This window comes from Alligator sinensis, unplaced genomic scaffold (assembly GCF_000455745.1).
Source record: "Alligator sinensis unplaced genomic scaffold, ASM45574v1 scaffold1298_1, whole genome shotgun sequence".
NCBI classification, from domain to species: Eukaryota; Metazoa; Chordata; order Crocodylia; family Alligatoridae; genus Alligator; species Alligator sinensis.
In genome coordinates this window covers 955,671-971,408 of record NW_005842192.1, presented here as the reverse complement: position 1 = coordinate 971,408, position 15,738 = coordinate 955,671, and the positions used below count along the sequence as shown (strand labels likewise).

General features: G+C 49.5%; 1 protein-coding gene across 3 annotated transcripts in view; it reads left to right on the top strand.

Moving 5' to 3' along the window:
• The window catches only part of PTH1R (parathyroid hormone 1 receptor), a 185,601-nt gene that overhangs the window by 118,946 nt on the left and 50,917 nt on the right, over positions 1-15,738 (top strand). Inside the window, exon 3 of one of the 3 annotated variants that reach the window (XM_025207343.1) lies at positions 13,660-13,727. The exons of the other annotated variants lie outside the window; for them this stretch is intronic. The gene's annotated coding sequence lies outside the window, so the exon portion shown is untranslated. The remainder of the gene's footprint in view (positions 1-13,659; positions 13,728-15,738) is intronic. 3 annotated transcript variants of the gene reach the window in all.

The following is a 15,738-nucleotide window of genomic DNA, read 5'->3' as shown; positions in this document are numbered from 1 at the left end:
GGGGGGGGGGGGGGGGGGGGTGCTGGGATGCACTCATGTGAGTGACTAAACGGTCCGTCAGCAATTTCACAGCTGTTAATTACCAGCGCTGCGGCGGCAGGGCCAACGTGCCACCCAGCACGCTGCAGGGGCTCCCGGGCCCCACTGCTCCTACCGCATGTGGGTGGGACCCCCATCACCCATATATATATATATATCACTCATATACCAGCCCTTTCCCCTGCTCCCGAGGGCAGGTGAAACCCAGAGGTCACCTGCTGGCAGACGTCTCTGTTACCTGAAAGTTCACAGCAACCGGGGGGGCAGGTGTTGGGGGATGCCCAGCCTGTGCACCAGAGGTTGGCAGCCAGGGTGCATGTCTGTGTGTCCATCCAAGCCCCATAACAAAGCTGGTAGTGCACAGATGTAAAAGCCCAGCTGCTGCTTTCCCTTTGGGGCTGCACCTTTGCATCCCCATGCCGCATCCTGCCTGCTTCCTCCTTCCCCTCCCCAATTGGCACCTCATTGAACAGCACCCGTGCCTGGGCCTGGCTGTATTTTTGACTGGGAAACCTGCATTGCACAGTTTCCCGTGGCACTGCAGTGCTGCTGGCATGCTTGGGTTAGAGATTTCAGTGCTCCCTACTCAGAGAGCATGGCGCTGCGCATTGCATAGGGACCTCCCGTTGCACAGTACTCCCTGCACTCCTCTAAGACCCCTGCATTCTCCATGTTATCCTCTCCTCCACCATGCAGGGACTGAAAGCTATATTTAAAGGCAGCTCTGGAGGCTTAAGGCTGGGATAAGGGCCAAGCATGTGCCCTTCTCTATATACAGTGCTAGCTTCTTCAGGGACCCAGCTTACTCTGCATTTGGAAGGGATCCCGCTGCCTTGTCTGTCCTGTTCCTGACCTGGTTCAGATTTCCAAAGGCCTGCATGGGGATAAGGCAATCGGGACTCGTAGCAGAGATGATATGTTTTATTTAGACCAACAAGATTTTTGCAAAAAAAAAAAAAAATTCTTTAATTGCAAGCTTTGGGGCACAAACACCCTTGTTCAGGCATCAGAGAAAAGGTTGTAAAAGTTCTCCTGGGTAGAAATGAAAGTCCATTATTTCTGATTGCCTTTTCCTCTAGACCAGTTCGGCTACAACTTGGATGCCTGCCTCCGTGGGGATAAGGGTTTCATATCCCTTGGGTAGAGTCTTTGCTTCACCCTATTGCTGCTGTGTAGATCCCCGGGGGCAGAGGAAGGAGGATTCTGGTTGTTACCCAGGTACTTGTTGCCATGATTATGTTTGGGGAATGGTTAGGAGGCTTTGGTGTCCTGGCTGATGTGCAGCATGGAAGCGATAAAGGCAATGCATTTTCTGGAGCGAGCATTTTTCTTAACCACCTTGAAGCCCTGCAGCAATGCCTGGAGACCACTGGGTCTGGCCCCATGTAGGAGAATTGTCCAGATTGCCACTGCCTCCCTCCTGGACAGACTAAGGTTTTGCTTGCAATGCAGTCAGAGGTGTGATTGCAGCACATGAAGAGATACCCACGTTGGCTGTAAGCTACCTGGCTTGGGTAGCAATTGCACGGTAGCCCTGGCAGCCCAGCCTCCACGTGAGCAAGGGCCTCCAGTACATCCGTGGAAGGCTTGCACAGCCCATGTGTTGCTTTGCTTTGCTTTGCCTCTTTCTGTTCCTGAGCTAGATTATAGCAAGTTTGGATCAATCGACACCTGCCACCATTGCACTCTGCAGCGTAGGTGTAGTTACTCTGCAGGGAAAGGCTCTGGAGAGCTAATGTTTCTCAGCGTTTCCAGAGCTGTCTCTGCCATGCATGCGACAGAGGGCAGTTCTTCAAAAGAGCCAAGAAAACATACTAAAAATACAAAAAACTGCCGTATGCTGGACCCGTTCGTAGGTCTTGCACAGTGTCAGAGAAGAGGTGCCAGGGGAGAGGATAAACAGGGGGCTTTCAAACTCCTCCCCACCCCCAGCTCCTCTCCCATTGCAGCTTCCAGAGGTTTAGGAAGTCCAGCTGTGTGGGATGTGGGATGAGATGCACTGACCCTGGGACCCAGTCAGCAAATTCCTAATGGGACCATTGTCAATTGGAAGATGCTGTGCTGTTGCAATCAAAACTGTCTGTAGGACACATGACAATTGGGATGGCATTTTATTTTAGAAAAAGTATTTGGTGGAGAGAAGTGTATTGATAAGGCCCAAACTATCATTGAATTCATCTGGCGTTGGATCAGGTCTTCCTCATGAAGAGCTTCGAAGCGTGGAAGGGTTCATTGGAAGCACTCTGTCCAGAGAGGATATACATGTATTCACTCCTACTCTTTGCTTAGCCGTCAGGGTGTTCAGATGCACCACATGGAATATAAAGTCACATGGAGCACAGGAACAAAACCATTGGGCTTAATGATCATCTAGTGGGCCTTGCCTATAGGTCTGAAAAGTCAATGTGAAGAATTCTCCCATTGGTTTCCAGAGGAGTGGGATGAGCTCCCGATGCACTTGGCCCGATGGTAAATTATAATGGAAAGCAACTTGCTTTTCCAGTGCCTCGTTAAGGTTCACTTCCAAGAGGTCTTCTTATTGATTTCCAGACATGCTCTTATGAGCTACTGGAGTATGAATTTCAGGTAGGGCTGCTCTTTGCATCACCATCAGAAAAGACACAAGTGAAGGGGAGGAGGAAGGGGCACGCACACACACATGCAAGGGTTATTGGTCACGTCTACACATGGAATTAATTCAGTGCAATAAACTTCGGTGCATACCATGCCAGAGTTGATTGCTCCTGGGCGCAGCGTCTTCACATGCACCCGAGACTGCATGTTGGGCTGGCAGGGAGCCCTGGAGGGGGTCGAACCTGCCAGCCCGGGGTTACTCTGACCTAGATCAATGTGCCGCAGAGAGGCTGACTGTGGCATGAGGGTGCTTTAGTGCTGGGCTAGCCGCACTAAAGCACGCCCATGTCCTAGCCAACCCCATCAGTGTCTACACGTGCATAGCTGCACACTCAAGGATGCCCCCATAGGATAGTACTTGTGTGCACAAGTCCTAACCTAGGGTGGCACTAATTATTTCCTGGAGGCCTAATACAGCCTCCCGTATTGTCACTGAGGCTTCACTGAAGAGCTAATTAGGCCGCTCCGCAGCAGACGTCTCGTGTAGATCTTACCAATTCTTCCTGGGGTGATAAAGAATAAAGATAATCCAGGCAGCGTCCCACCCCCTCTAGGGATCTCTAATCTACAAAAGTGTTTTCCAACTGATGGCAACTAGGAAGCTTGGTCGTGTGAGAGATCTTGCCTTTAATGCGAAGCAGCTTCTTCCTCCCCTAAACACAAAGACGCGGCGTTTTGCACCGGCCCTCTGTACAATGCGTAGGCATTTGATTTAAAAGAAGACCATCCCCTGGGAAGTCTCTTCTGGTCTAGAAAAGCACTCCATTTCCAGAAAGCCTCATGCAATTCAGAGAAAACGGATCCATCCACCTCGGAGACTCTGAGAAGATGGATGGTTTTTAGGCGCCCGACGGGACTTGGGAGCAGCAGAACGAAAGCCTGGGATCTGCGTTTTGTTAGCCCTAATGAGATTAGCTGCTTGGCTGAGGCTCTGTAAGCAGAACCACCCAAGGGCCGACTGCACAGTCAGTTGAAAAGTGATTTGGGCTGCTCCGTTTTCTTCCTTGCGGAGGAATCCCGCGCCTGGTTTTGTTTTGCAGCGACGCATCCCGTGATGCAGAGAGCTGCGTCCTCGGCATGCATGGCACTTTCCACATGAGATGGAGCGGCCCGGCCCCGTGGGGCCGCGAGGAGGAACACATTTCTCTTTAGCAGATCCGTGCGGTGGAAGCCAGCGAGCGAGAGACCACCGGAAAGCTGCAGTGTCGTCAAAGCAGTGGGTGGCTGAAGGGGCCACCTCCCACCGTGCTGGCATGTAGACCTCTCGTCCTTTGAGCCAGTCCTACCAACCGCACCCGCAGCAAGGCCTACGGGGCTGTGGCCAGCTGCTGGGTTGGTGTAGGGTGGGTGTCCTGCAAGGGATGGGGACAGCGGTGGGAAATTGGGGTCCTGTTGCAGAGCCAGGGCAGTCTCTCCCCCTCCGTTTTCTCCTCCCGCTCTCGCTCTACCAGGTCAATGTTGAGTCAAAGCTGTCTAAGGCAAGGCTTATCTCTCCATGTGCATCTGTAGCCTATCCGCCACTATGTTTTTGGCTTGGGGCTGGAGATGGGAGTAGCCAGAGTCTCTTCAGGGGGATTACGGGAATGTCACTGTTTCCCTCCCTATGGGATGCTAACCTTCTGGACATCCATACGCCTCTTTAGGAGTAGGATAGGATCTGGTGAGGCTATTGATTTTTCTCCATTTGTGATGACCACCAAGTGCTGGTGTCCTGCTTGCCCCAAGCACCCTATGTCCTTGCAAAAACACCTGTAATTTAGTATGGACAGTATCAGTATGAAGCCGCTGTTGCCGTTCCACCTTTCTTTGACTGTGAAAGGCTTGTCCAAGTCTGAGTTGCAACTTGGTTGTCTCACCAAGGTGGTGAATTGGCCCCATATGCAGAACGGAGCCAGCACTTGGCCCCAAAGTCCCCTTTGTCCTCACTTCAGTTCGATCCCAGGGTGCGGGGTGCGTGCCTCCCCGGTGAGAAACTACGTGGCACTTGCAGGGTGTCCAAAGGGCTGGGCTGAACTGAAGCAGCTTCCCCTGGAGAAGAAAAGCCACGTGCTGGATGCACGAGCCGCCACGAAGCAAGTGCATGGGATGAATTCTGCTCCAGGGAGCGTTGGCTTCTGGTGGCCTCCTAAGCGATGCACGCTCCAGCCTTGTGGTTTGGTGATGTCAATGGGATTTCTCCAAGACGCAGCTGGCTGATCCAAGCCTTGGAAGCCCTCCAGCGTTTTGTCTTTGCAGGTGGCAATGAATCCACACCCGCGGTGGTGAAGGGGCCCATATTGCAGAGCAGTTGAGAGGTAGGACCTGATCCGCACCCGGCATACGTGGCCAAAGCGATGTTGGCTTGAGCAGATGGCCTGGCAAACTTGAGTCTTGACTCCCAACAGCCAGAGGTGGGTGGCAATGACAGTGGCGGGGTCAATCCTTATGTGCGGGTGAACTTCCAGCTTCGGAGAATTGCAGTCGGCCTCTTTCAAAGCCCCTCCCGGGTTGAAGTGGGGAAGAAGCTCCCGCCTGCTTTCTGTGTTGGGGAGGCTTCCAAGATGCCGCTGAACAGCTTCTCCGCTAAACCTCAGAGCGTACTCTTGCATTTCTGTGGTGAGAGCAGCCTTGCCTCTATGCACGTTGGCTCCCATCCTCGTTCAATATTTGTGCCTCCAGCTCAAGATGAGGTTCTCATTAATGCCCGAGTGAAAAATGAAACGAGGACATGCAAAATCGCCCAAGTCAGGGCTGTCCCCTGCACCGTGCCATGCCATGCAGAGTCCCTGGGTCCCCTTGAGCTGTGGGGTGCCTCAGTCCTGTGGGCTTTTCCTGGGGTAGGAGCAGAAATGCAGAAGCTGGAGGAGGGAAGGGGAACCTGGAGCAGCAAGCAGCAAGGGAGTGATGGGGGAGAGGGCCTGGACTGGGACTAGGAGCCACACGTTAACCCCTTGGCAGGATCATGGTGCCTATAGGCTGCCAATTGGACAGCCATCACCTAAGTGACTTAGGAGCCTGTGTCCATGGGACTTCAGGACATTTGAAAATCCCAACCTGACTGTGTCTCCTGGGGTTTCATTCATGGCACATCTGTGTTGCTCCTCCGGCAGAGCTGTACCGGATTCAGGAGGGCTGGTTTGGGGTTTTTTTTATTTATTTATTCATTTTTTGGTTTGATTGATAAATGGGCTGACAAAAACATTGGTTGGGATTGAACTGAATTTTGAAATGACTGGGGGAAAAAAGAGAGAGATTTCATGGAAATTGCAATTCATAGCTGTGTTTCTTGGGTGCTTATAAGAAAAGCAAGTCATGGTCTTGCTAAAGGAAGAGGGGATGTTGCCCCCTGTTACCCAGTGATGCACGGGGTATAAGGCAGGGTAGAGAAGCTCCTTGCACACTAACTCGATCAGAGATGCATCAGCTTTCATGAGCCCAAGCTTACTTCATCAGATGTTGGGTATAAAACAGTCACCCATGATGTGAGAGACCTTGACTGTCCCAGAGGGAGTTGAATCTCCCTATCCCGCAAAACCCGTCATCCAGCCGTGGAGTATTCCTTGGGAAGGGGAGCACCTACCCCTACTACATGTCTCCCGTTGATGATCTCCCAGTTTGTATAAGATACTCACAAAGCCATTGGAGCAGGGGCCTCAACCCAAATGAGTTACCTCCTTGTCCTCATTGCCAAGTGAGACTCACCTTCACTCACTGCCTCAATACCTAGGAGTTGCACCAAGTAGGACAACTCCAGCCGGAGGGCCCCATAGCAGGATACACCTGCCGTCCCTGGGGATTAGGGCGCTTGGTTGCAATACCTGTCCAAAATTGGGCCAGAGATGGATTTGAACTCACCTCTGCACTGGGTGGCTTAGCCCCCGTGCTCCAGGGTTATTTTGGTTGATCCCTCTTTTTTTTTCCCCAATATATTTAAACTAGTTACCCACTGGTTGATGCAACAGGTGAATGGCTGAGCCACATCGAGAAACACTGTCTCCTCCATTTATTCGGGTGAACATTTTTCAGGGAATTGTAGGTAGGTTGAACTCATCAACAAGGAGGTGCGTAACGTATCCCCCTGTCGACATGCTGCCAATACAATCAGGGATGCAACACAACTAGGAAGGCAGAAGGCAACTCTTGGCCTTGCTCGGCAAGCCCAACAAAACCAGGAGCACCTGCTTCATGAAGTCTTGGAGCAACCTGTGCTTAGCGACTAAGTTGAGACGCTCATTTAGACGGGAGGTGCAGGTACGGTTGCAACAACGTGGAGGTGGGAGCAGCGTCCTATGGGCACTTGAGCAACCTCACAAAAAGTGGGATGAGACTGATTCAGTGCTTCGTAAGCAACCCAATGCCCTATCCACCCAGGCACGAGCTTGCCTGCAATTTATGGATTAAACCGAACAGGATTCACTCTGGAGCTGGGTGTTTTAATGCCACACTCTCTAAGATCGGCTTAAAGGACAGTCCGATGTGCAAATGTGGTGATGCACCGCAGCCGGCTGACCACCTCCTCGCGTGTGCAGCACACCTGTGCACCCCAGATGAGGACTTGGCAAGCATCAAGTATAAAGCAGTTGTGCGCCTCCGCCACATTAATATGTGGAAATGAAGTATGCGAGAGAAGGGGATTGGGAGGAGGGAATGATGGATTTACCAAATCATTTCAGCTGGGGGCAGGGAGGGAAGGGGTCGGTCTAAGACTACTGAAACAAGGGCGGCATGCCACTCTTTCATTCAAAAGGACCACGCTGAGCCAAGATGTGACTGTGACTCCCTGGCCTCAGGGGCTGGACCTCTGGGCTACATTTCTTGCTCCACCAAATGCTTAATCGTTTATACCAAGTCGAACAGAGAGGCTGAGCTCACCCCAGCACCGCCACAGATTTCCAGCCTAGGCAGCAGGGCATTTTTCTAGGATACCAGAAACGCGGGTTCAAATCCTGCCTCAGTTCAGAGGAAGGAATAGCAATCTTGACTTGGTGCCTTAAGTGCCATCCTTTTGAGCGGAAGAGCAGCAGCCTGTTTTTCATCGGTCTTTGCAACCCAGCCCCCCCTGCTCTGTCCCCGCAGCTGGCATAATTTGGTAAACCCATCTTTTTTCCCCAGCCCTGAAAAACGTTAGCCCCGATGAAAGGAGACGGTGCCATTTGTCCCCGTGGGTCTGCCGTTCTGTTGCAGTCTCGCCCTGGAGAAGTCCTTCCTGCTCCACGTATCTGCCTGTCTTGTCTAATTAGATTGCAAGTTCTTCTTTAAGTACGCATCCATCTGGATGTTTGGAGTAAGCCAACCCCCTCCATGAGCTGATTCCCCCTCTCTGGAAGGTCGGTTGAGGTATAATCTGTCCAGGAGAGGTTGGAAATAAGGATGCAACTGATGCTTGGTGGCAAAAAAATATCTGAAAGAAGCCTAACTAGCATCCTTGTTCATGCTGCCTAAAGCAACGGGGTCAGACCCCACTCGTATCCATGATATGGGCCCCCGCTTTGGAGACCCGTGCCTGGCCGCCCGCCGTTTGGGGCGAGCATGCCGCACATTAAGCCACATGCTTTCCCCAAGGGCCATGCTGACCCTTGCCCTTGCAGAGTCATAAGTCCTGGCCTCCCGTTAACTCAGGGGCCCCCTCACTAGACTCAAGACACCCCTCAGGAAACACCAGCTCTTTCATTTCTTTTTTGATGACAGAAAAATGGTAGAGCAAAAAATGGCCAAGAGCTGAGACAGCCCGCAACAGGCAGGGTGCTTCCAACGGCATGACTTCCCATTTGAAATGGCTGGGTTTAACTCGTGAATTGTGTCTTTGCATAACGTTAGCACTGCGAGGTGTGCAACACCCTTAAAAGGCTCCCATGGGGCCCGGTTGAGAATCACTGATCTATAGTCCATTAGTTTGTCCATCCTCTCGGACATCTCTGGTTGTTGAGTGTTTTTTTCTATAGTGCCTGCTATGCAATATCTGCAGGAAGGGCTTCCCAGCTATCTGTCCCTTTTGAGAAATGACCATTTCTTTTTCTCCACCACCGTGCCAACATTTGAGGCAAATATCACTGGAAGATACTTCTGTAGACTTCTCTTCCCGTTGCTTTTCACCCATGCTTTCTTCCTCTCCCTTGCTCATTGTGTGCTTATATCAGTCCCAAGAGGATGTGCTCATCAGCAATGACTTTCACTATGAACCAGCAGCGGGTAGGATGGAGGTTAGGACAGGGGTGTCAAAAAATGTTTGGCGAAGCATCTTTAGCATCTGCTTCTGTGCTGTTTTTTGTCCTGAAATTCAAGGTGAAGCCCAGGCAATGCAAATCCACGTGGGCAGAAAAAAGGGTTGTTCAGACCCCAGTCAACTGAAACCTCTGAATTATCGACAGGATCATGTGAAGGAAAGAGATCCACTTTTGAAGCTGGTCAAACAGATCCTAGGCCCCGTGGTGCAGTTTTTTGGCAAACATCTGAGAGGGTTTTGTTTGCTTGCTTGCTTTTCCACCCAAGTAGCTGAAGATATTAATGTTGATGATGTTAATTGTCATGACCCCGTGCATTATGCCAGAGCAACATCAATTTACAACCTCTGTAGATCTAGCCAGCTGTAGAATTCATGGTCTTTTTCTTCCTTAGGCTCATTTGGGCATATTTATGTAAAGATGGACCAAGTCAAAGCATCCAGCTCAAGGCATAAAACTCTGAGAAGCTTGGGGGTGATCAGATATGGATATATTTGGTTTGGCCACCATAAGGAAGGGAGATAACCAACATAGTCCTGACCTGCGTAAAGTTTCCCCATAGTTTGGGGCTCTGGGATACCAATGTGGTCCCATCTTCAGTGCTTTCTCGTCCATTGGGGTTGTTTAGTCTGGAGAACAAAAGACTGGGCAGGGGATTTGGTAAGTCTTCAAATGCCTGCAGGGTGATTATAAAGAGGATGGAGAGGGGCTTTTCTCTGTGGCCAGAGGAGGCAGGACTAGAAGCAATGGTCTGAAGCAACAGTAGGGAAAATTTAGGTTGGAGATTAAGTGCAAATTCCTAACTGAGGATGACCAAGCATTGGACCAGGCTGCCTAGAGAAGTTGTGAAATCTCCATCCTTGGAGGTTCCCAAAAGCAGGTTGGACAGACACTTGGCTGGGCTGATTTAGGCAGGGACGATCCTGTCTGAGGAAGAGGCTGGACTAGCTGGTCTTGTGAGGTCCCTTCCAGCCCTACTATCCTATGATCATTATGATCATTTAGTATTAATAGTCTAGGATAGTAGTGCCTTTGCCTTGCTTTGGGGCTGGCCTCGATGATCTTCCGAGGTCCCTTCCAGCCCTAATGTCTATGGCATCTATGAAGTCTAATGATGGCACACCATGAAGGAGAGAAGGAATTGGGTATCAGGGTGGAGGGATCTGTGAGCTCAGCAAAGCTGCTTAGAAATTGCCATGAAAATACAACTGAGAGGGGGTCCACGCAAACACAATGCCTGGTTATTTCTACTCTGGCCCAGCTCCATCTCCAGACGTCATGGGGATGCACAGCGAAGCACTGGCTCTCTGGTTGGAAAATGTGATCCCATCTATGCATGGAGCTCATTAGCCCTTCCCCAGGAAGCAGCCAACCTAGGAACAATAAGCATCTTGCATGGAGACCTAGGCCCTCTGGAAGCAGAAGGAACTTGGGCTCTGCAGCGTCCCATCTGGCATTTTTTACCTTCCTTTCCTGGTTTTCTTGATCAGCTTCTCCTCTCCGGCTTGCTTGACTCGGAACGTTTGCAAGCCTCGCCTGCCACGCAGCGGGTAACAGGTTCCAGAGCTCCTCCCGTGGAAGTATTTGCTCTTTGTTTCTCACATCTGCTCTCAAGTATGTTAACAAAGCCATAAGTACATACAGTATGTGGATGAGATTATCTGCCTCCTCCACCAACCTATGGTCTCTCATGCTGCGCCAGTTCTGCCTTCCTCTCCGTGCCAAGTCTGACTTTCGTGTGGTTTTGGCTACCAATGGCATCCCTGGAAAATTGATTTATGGCCTTGGAGCTAGAATTCAGTCTTCTAGGAAAAGGGCGGAGCTGAAGGGGACATCCTGAGCAGTAGCATTTCCACTTCCTATGTGGAGGAGTGGGACTTTGCCGCACACAAAATTATCCCAGTTGAGCAGAAGGTATGTGTTTTTGTGACAAATTTAGTTTAGCCCTGAGTGGACACACTTAAGACCATTTAAACTTGGCTGCCATTGGCTTTGACTTGCCCCTGAAACCTGCCATTTCAGGGAAAGCAAAACCAGTAGGACTCTTACGTGACCCAATGTATGTCTCAGTTTAGCTAAATTTGTTGAACATCGCACTTGTCTTGCAAACAAAGTTGCACTGGTATAACCAATTGTGAGATTCTGAATTGATCTAGTGAAAGCCCCGCTGACCAAAATTATGTGGCTTAGTTTAGTGTAGTTTGTGTCAATGGGAAACAGGTTTCAGATAAATCAAAAATGCATGTGTTATTCGTAGTAAAGCAACCGCGCAGCCTGTTGGATTATCTACAGTAAATTGGTGTAAAAGCCAACTTGACCATACATATAATTTATCTGTTAGACCAGAGATATCAAACTCATCTGGTCCAGTGGACCAGATGAATGGCATGTGGCTTGCCCTGCAGGCTGGATCAGGCCCATGGAAACACTCCCTTGCCCCATGCCACATCCGGTGCACACAGCATTCATGGCCCAGTCTGAGACATGTACTGCACATGGTGCCCACTCCAGCTGGTCCCTGACCCATGCTGTACACTGCATGTGGGTGCACTTCAGACAGCACCGGGGGCTTGGATAATGGGGCTCCATGGGCTGGATCCAGCTGCAGACTGTCTCTTGGACACCCCTGCATTAGACCAAGGGCAGCATTTTCAAAAGCACTTCGACTCTTAAGCTCCATTTTCAAAAAAGGACTTTGAAAGTGGGACTTGCCATTGACTTGCATTGAGACCCACAACGCCTTCTGTGACTTTGCTAGAAAAAAGGCTGTGCTCTTTGCAGATGTGCCAGCGAATGTGGTAAGTAACACCAAGTAAAAACCTAGCCAAGGAAAGGCAGAGCATGGTTTTTACATACCAGCAGATCACAGCAAACCCTTGGTTCCCTGCTAGCAATTCACAGGACCTGCGGACGTGAGAAAATTACCAACTCCCATGTTTTTCCTAGGCGCTGACCTTGCCTTGTTCTGGCTAACCCAAGCTGAGCCCACATCTTTTCTCCTAATTAGCACACACCCTTGGGCCCTTTTGATGCTCATTCGCTTTGGTCTAAGGAATCCACTCAGGTTCAAACTGAAGTCGGCGTACTTCCAAAGGGATTTCATGTTAAACAGGCATGATGCTGTATAATGGGGATGCCCTCAGCAGTCCTACGGGGCCAAGGAGGGTCCAAATAGCGTCTGCCTGTTGCTTTCTATATTTCCATATGGCCTTTGTGCAAACGGGCTTTTCTCCTATGCCGTTCTTGGCTCGGGCTTCGACAGAGGGAGACCCAAAACACATGCACGCATACACATGCAATTGCCCCGCAAGTATTTGGCTTCCTTCCTTCCTTTCTTTCTGTCTTTCTTTTCCTTTTTTTTTTTTTAATTATATATATATTTAGCCTCCAGATGAAAGCTGTTCAGTAGGAACAGGAAACCTGAACATTTCTTTTCTACATACGTAAATATTTCATTTCGGCAACAGTAGCTGAGCTGATGCCACCCCAAAGTCAAACCTGGAAGGCGATGAAGTGAAATTCCCAGCTATGAGCCATCTCACTTTTTTTTTCCCCCCATGAATTAAATGCCTGTCTTGCCATGGTTTGGAAAAGGAGTAGGGACATTTTGCGGGGGGAGAGAGAGGGTTTTTTTCTTTTTCTTTTTTAACCCAAGCCTGTTATTAGCGGAGGCCATTGCCGTTGTACGCTCGGAGCCCTCAGTGTTTGCAGCTTGCCTTGAAATAGGTCTGTTTTTTTAATAAATAAACCTTTTATTTGCTAGGAGGGGGGGGTCTATTTTTAGTCAAGAAGCCATGAATATTTATCCAATGTACGTGTGTTGGCAGCCTGAATTACAGCTCCATTGTCCCTAAGGGACCTGTCCCCTGGCCTGTGCTTTCTTAGCATTTAAAACAACACCCAGCCGCACCGTTCCTGATAACGGTGATCGATGTTCTCGGGTGCCCCCTGCAAGGTGCTGGAGACCATGCGAGATGAGGACTCCCAACACATAAAAGCCCTCCGGTGTTATTTGGGCCTCCTCTCCGTCCTGTTTAGTTGGCTCCCTGCAATGCCATGGCTACTGTTTGCATTCATGCTTGGGTGCTTAATGCAAAGACCCTTGAAGTTGGTGGAACGATGGTTCGATGGTTCAGATATGTAGGTAATGGGGGGTCTGATGGATGGGACGCAGCTAAAACTGAGCAAACAGGGCATTGCTGGTAACATCGCTTGCTGCAATACGTATGGGTTTATACCATATTCTCTTCCTCCAAACAACACGTCCTGGAATAAGAAATGCACCTTGTTTATGAACGGCCGAATGAAGGGAAAAAAAAAGATCTTTCCTTGTAGTAACCGAATAGCAGCAGCAGCCGGGCAGCTGAGCCTGCTCGCTGATCTGCTCTCCACGGATCAAGCGCAGACTTACTTTTGCTTTTGCCTTGCAGAAGCTTAAGGGCAAAAACTGTCGTTACTGTATTTCCTCACTTATGATATGCATCCCAGTTTCCAGCAGCTGGGATTTGGGGAGGAAAAAAGGTTCATGTTGTATGCAAAAAGATCCAGTATACTGCACTGATGATATAGCAGGGAAGTGCAAGGATCTATAGAGCCAGTCAGGCTTAACAACCCAATCCTACCAACCCTCCCGTATTCACTTTAGGAGCTTTAAATGGGCAAGATATAGTTGAGGGAATTATAGTAAAAAAGCAGAGTATGTGGACAGTGATGCTTAGCTGTAGCTCCCAAGTTACACTATTATTATTATTAACAGTAATTTTGCTCATTGGTTTTTCTCTTCAAGGGGAAGACCGTGGACGTTTAGGCTACTGGAAAACCTTGCTTTAAGGAGGTGCTGGAAGGAGGGGAGAAGTGAGTTGCAGCCCGGAAACAGCCTTCCAGAGGCAATGGGATAGGATCTGACGGGGCCATTTAGTTGTGTGGGTTATGCAGACTGAAGGGATGGCAAGGGGTCTCCAAAGGAATATTTGATTGTCTGGTGAGACCAGTTAATTCAACTATTTAGCTGTGTCTGGAGAACCTGTAATGTTCAAGTGATACTTATAAGCTCCTCTTCTCTCTGGCTCTGCTGTGTACATCTTGGGCGGTACGCGTGTCAGCAGTGGGTAGTGTTACTCTCTTGACTCCAGCATGCACAGCATTTGGGGACTGGGGCTTGGGTGCTACTAGGCACAGTGCAGTGCACACTAGCATTGGCATATGGGTAATACTAGCAAGGCACAGGTGCTAAAAGAGCAACACTGGTGGATACTCCAAGAGAGCAGCGTATCCTCTGTGATACAGACATGCACAAATGCATGCTTATCCGAGCATCCTTTGACTGGGGATACTTCCACTGACAGAGATATCCATTCCCCAGGCCCCACATCAAGAGCTCACTTGACACAGACACCATTATATTGAAGCTAGACCTTTGTGCAGACAAAGAAAGATGTAGACACTGGAAAAGACAGAAGCATGTCCACACATCCAGATTGACAGGTGTGAGGACATGTGCACATGTAGCACATGCTCACAAAAACACAACCTATTGCATCATTACATCGCACGCACACACACACACACACAAACACATGCCCTGCCCCAACTATGTTCATCCAGACAGAGCATAGTTATATACATACATGCATTATAGATGTGTGCATACTAGATACACACACACACACACATACACACACCCTGCCCCAACTATGTTCATCCAGACAGAGCATAGTTATATACATAAATGCATTATAAATATGCATACTAGATACACACACACACACACACACGGCTCTCCATACATAACATAGTTATATATATACATGCATTATAGATATGCATACTAGATACACACACACACGGCTCTCCATACATAGCATAGTTATATACATATACACACATGCATACATACACACACATATGCACACACATACATGGATCTTTGTATGTCAGAGTCTAGTATGTGTGTCTGTGTGTATGTGCAACATGCAGAAAGATACTTATATAGGAAAAGTCAGAAATGTGTGCACACATCCCTATCGATAGATAGATAGATAGATAGATAGATAGGGATGTGTGCATACATTTTTGTGTATAGATAGATAGATAGATGTGTGTGTGCATGTGTGAATCTGAGAATGTCTATATATACTAGTCTCTGACATACACAAATCCACACGCACGCACACACACACGTAGAGTCTTGGAAATGCCGCTGTAGATCCAGACAAACACCCCCATACAGACACACATCTCCCCCCTCCGAAGCTCTGGGTCATTTTTTTGGTTGCTCCTCCCTGCCTGTTTCCAATCCGCTGAATGTCCTTCCCGTAATAGAGTGACCACAATTGCACACCGTATTCCAGCTGCGGTCTCCCTGGTGCCTCACGCTGTGCCAGAATAACTTGGGCTGATTTATATTCCATACCCCTAGATAAACACCTCAGGACCTTGTTTGCATTTACCCGGCTGCCAAATGGTTGCGCAGATGGTTTTAATGTGTTCTCCACATGGATGTAGTGCTTGCATAAAGAGCGGAGATGCAAGGGGGGGCAGGGGCAGGGGTGGGAGGGGAGAGAAAAAAACCAGCAGGCAAGAGAGAAAATCCCTCGTTAGACCCACGTTACACAAGCCGGAGCAGTGAGGACGGATGCCAAGGCATCAGCTCCTCAACCTCAGCTCCATCTGTAGCTTCCCCCTGCCGCTGTGGGCAGCTCTGGGACAACCTGTCCTGCCTCGTGGTGCCGGCTGTGTCCTGTGAGCCCCAGCGAGGAGAGTGAACGGAGCTGTGAAACCCCTGAAGTCCAATTCAGAAAGTCCTCTAGCATTTTTGCATCAGAAGATGCCTCGCAGCAGTGGTACCAATTTGTTACCACCTTTA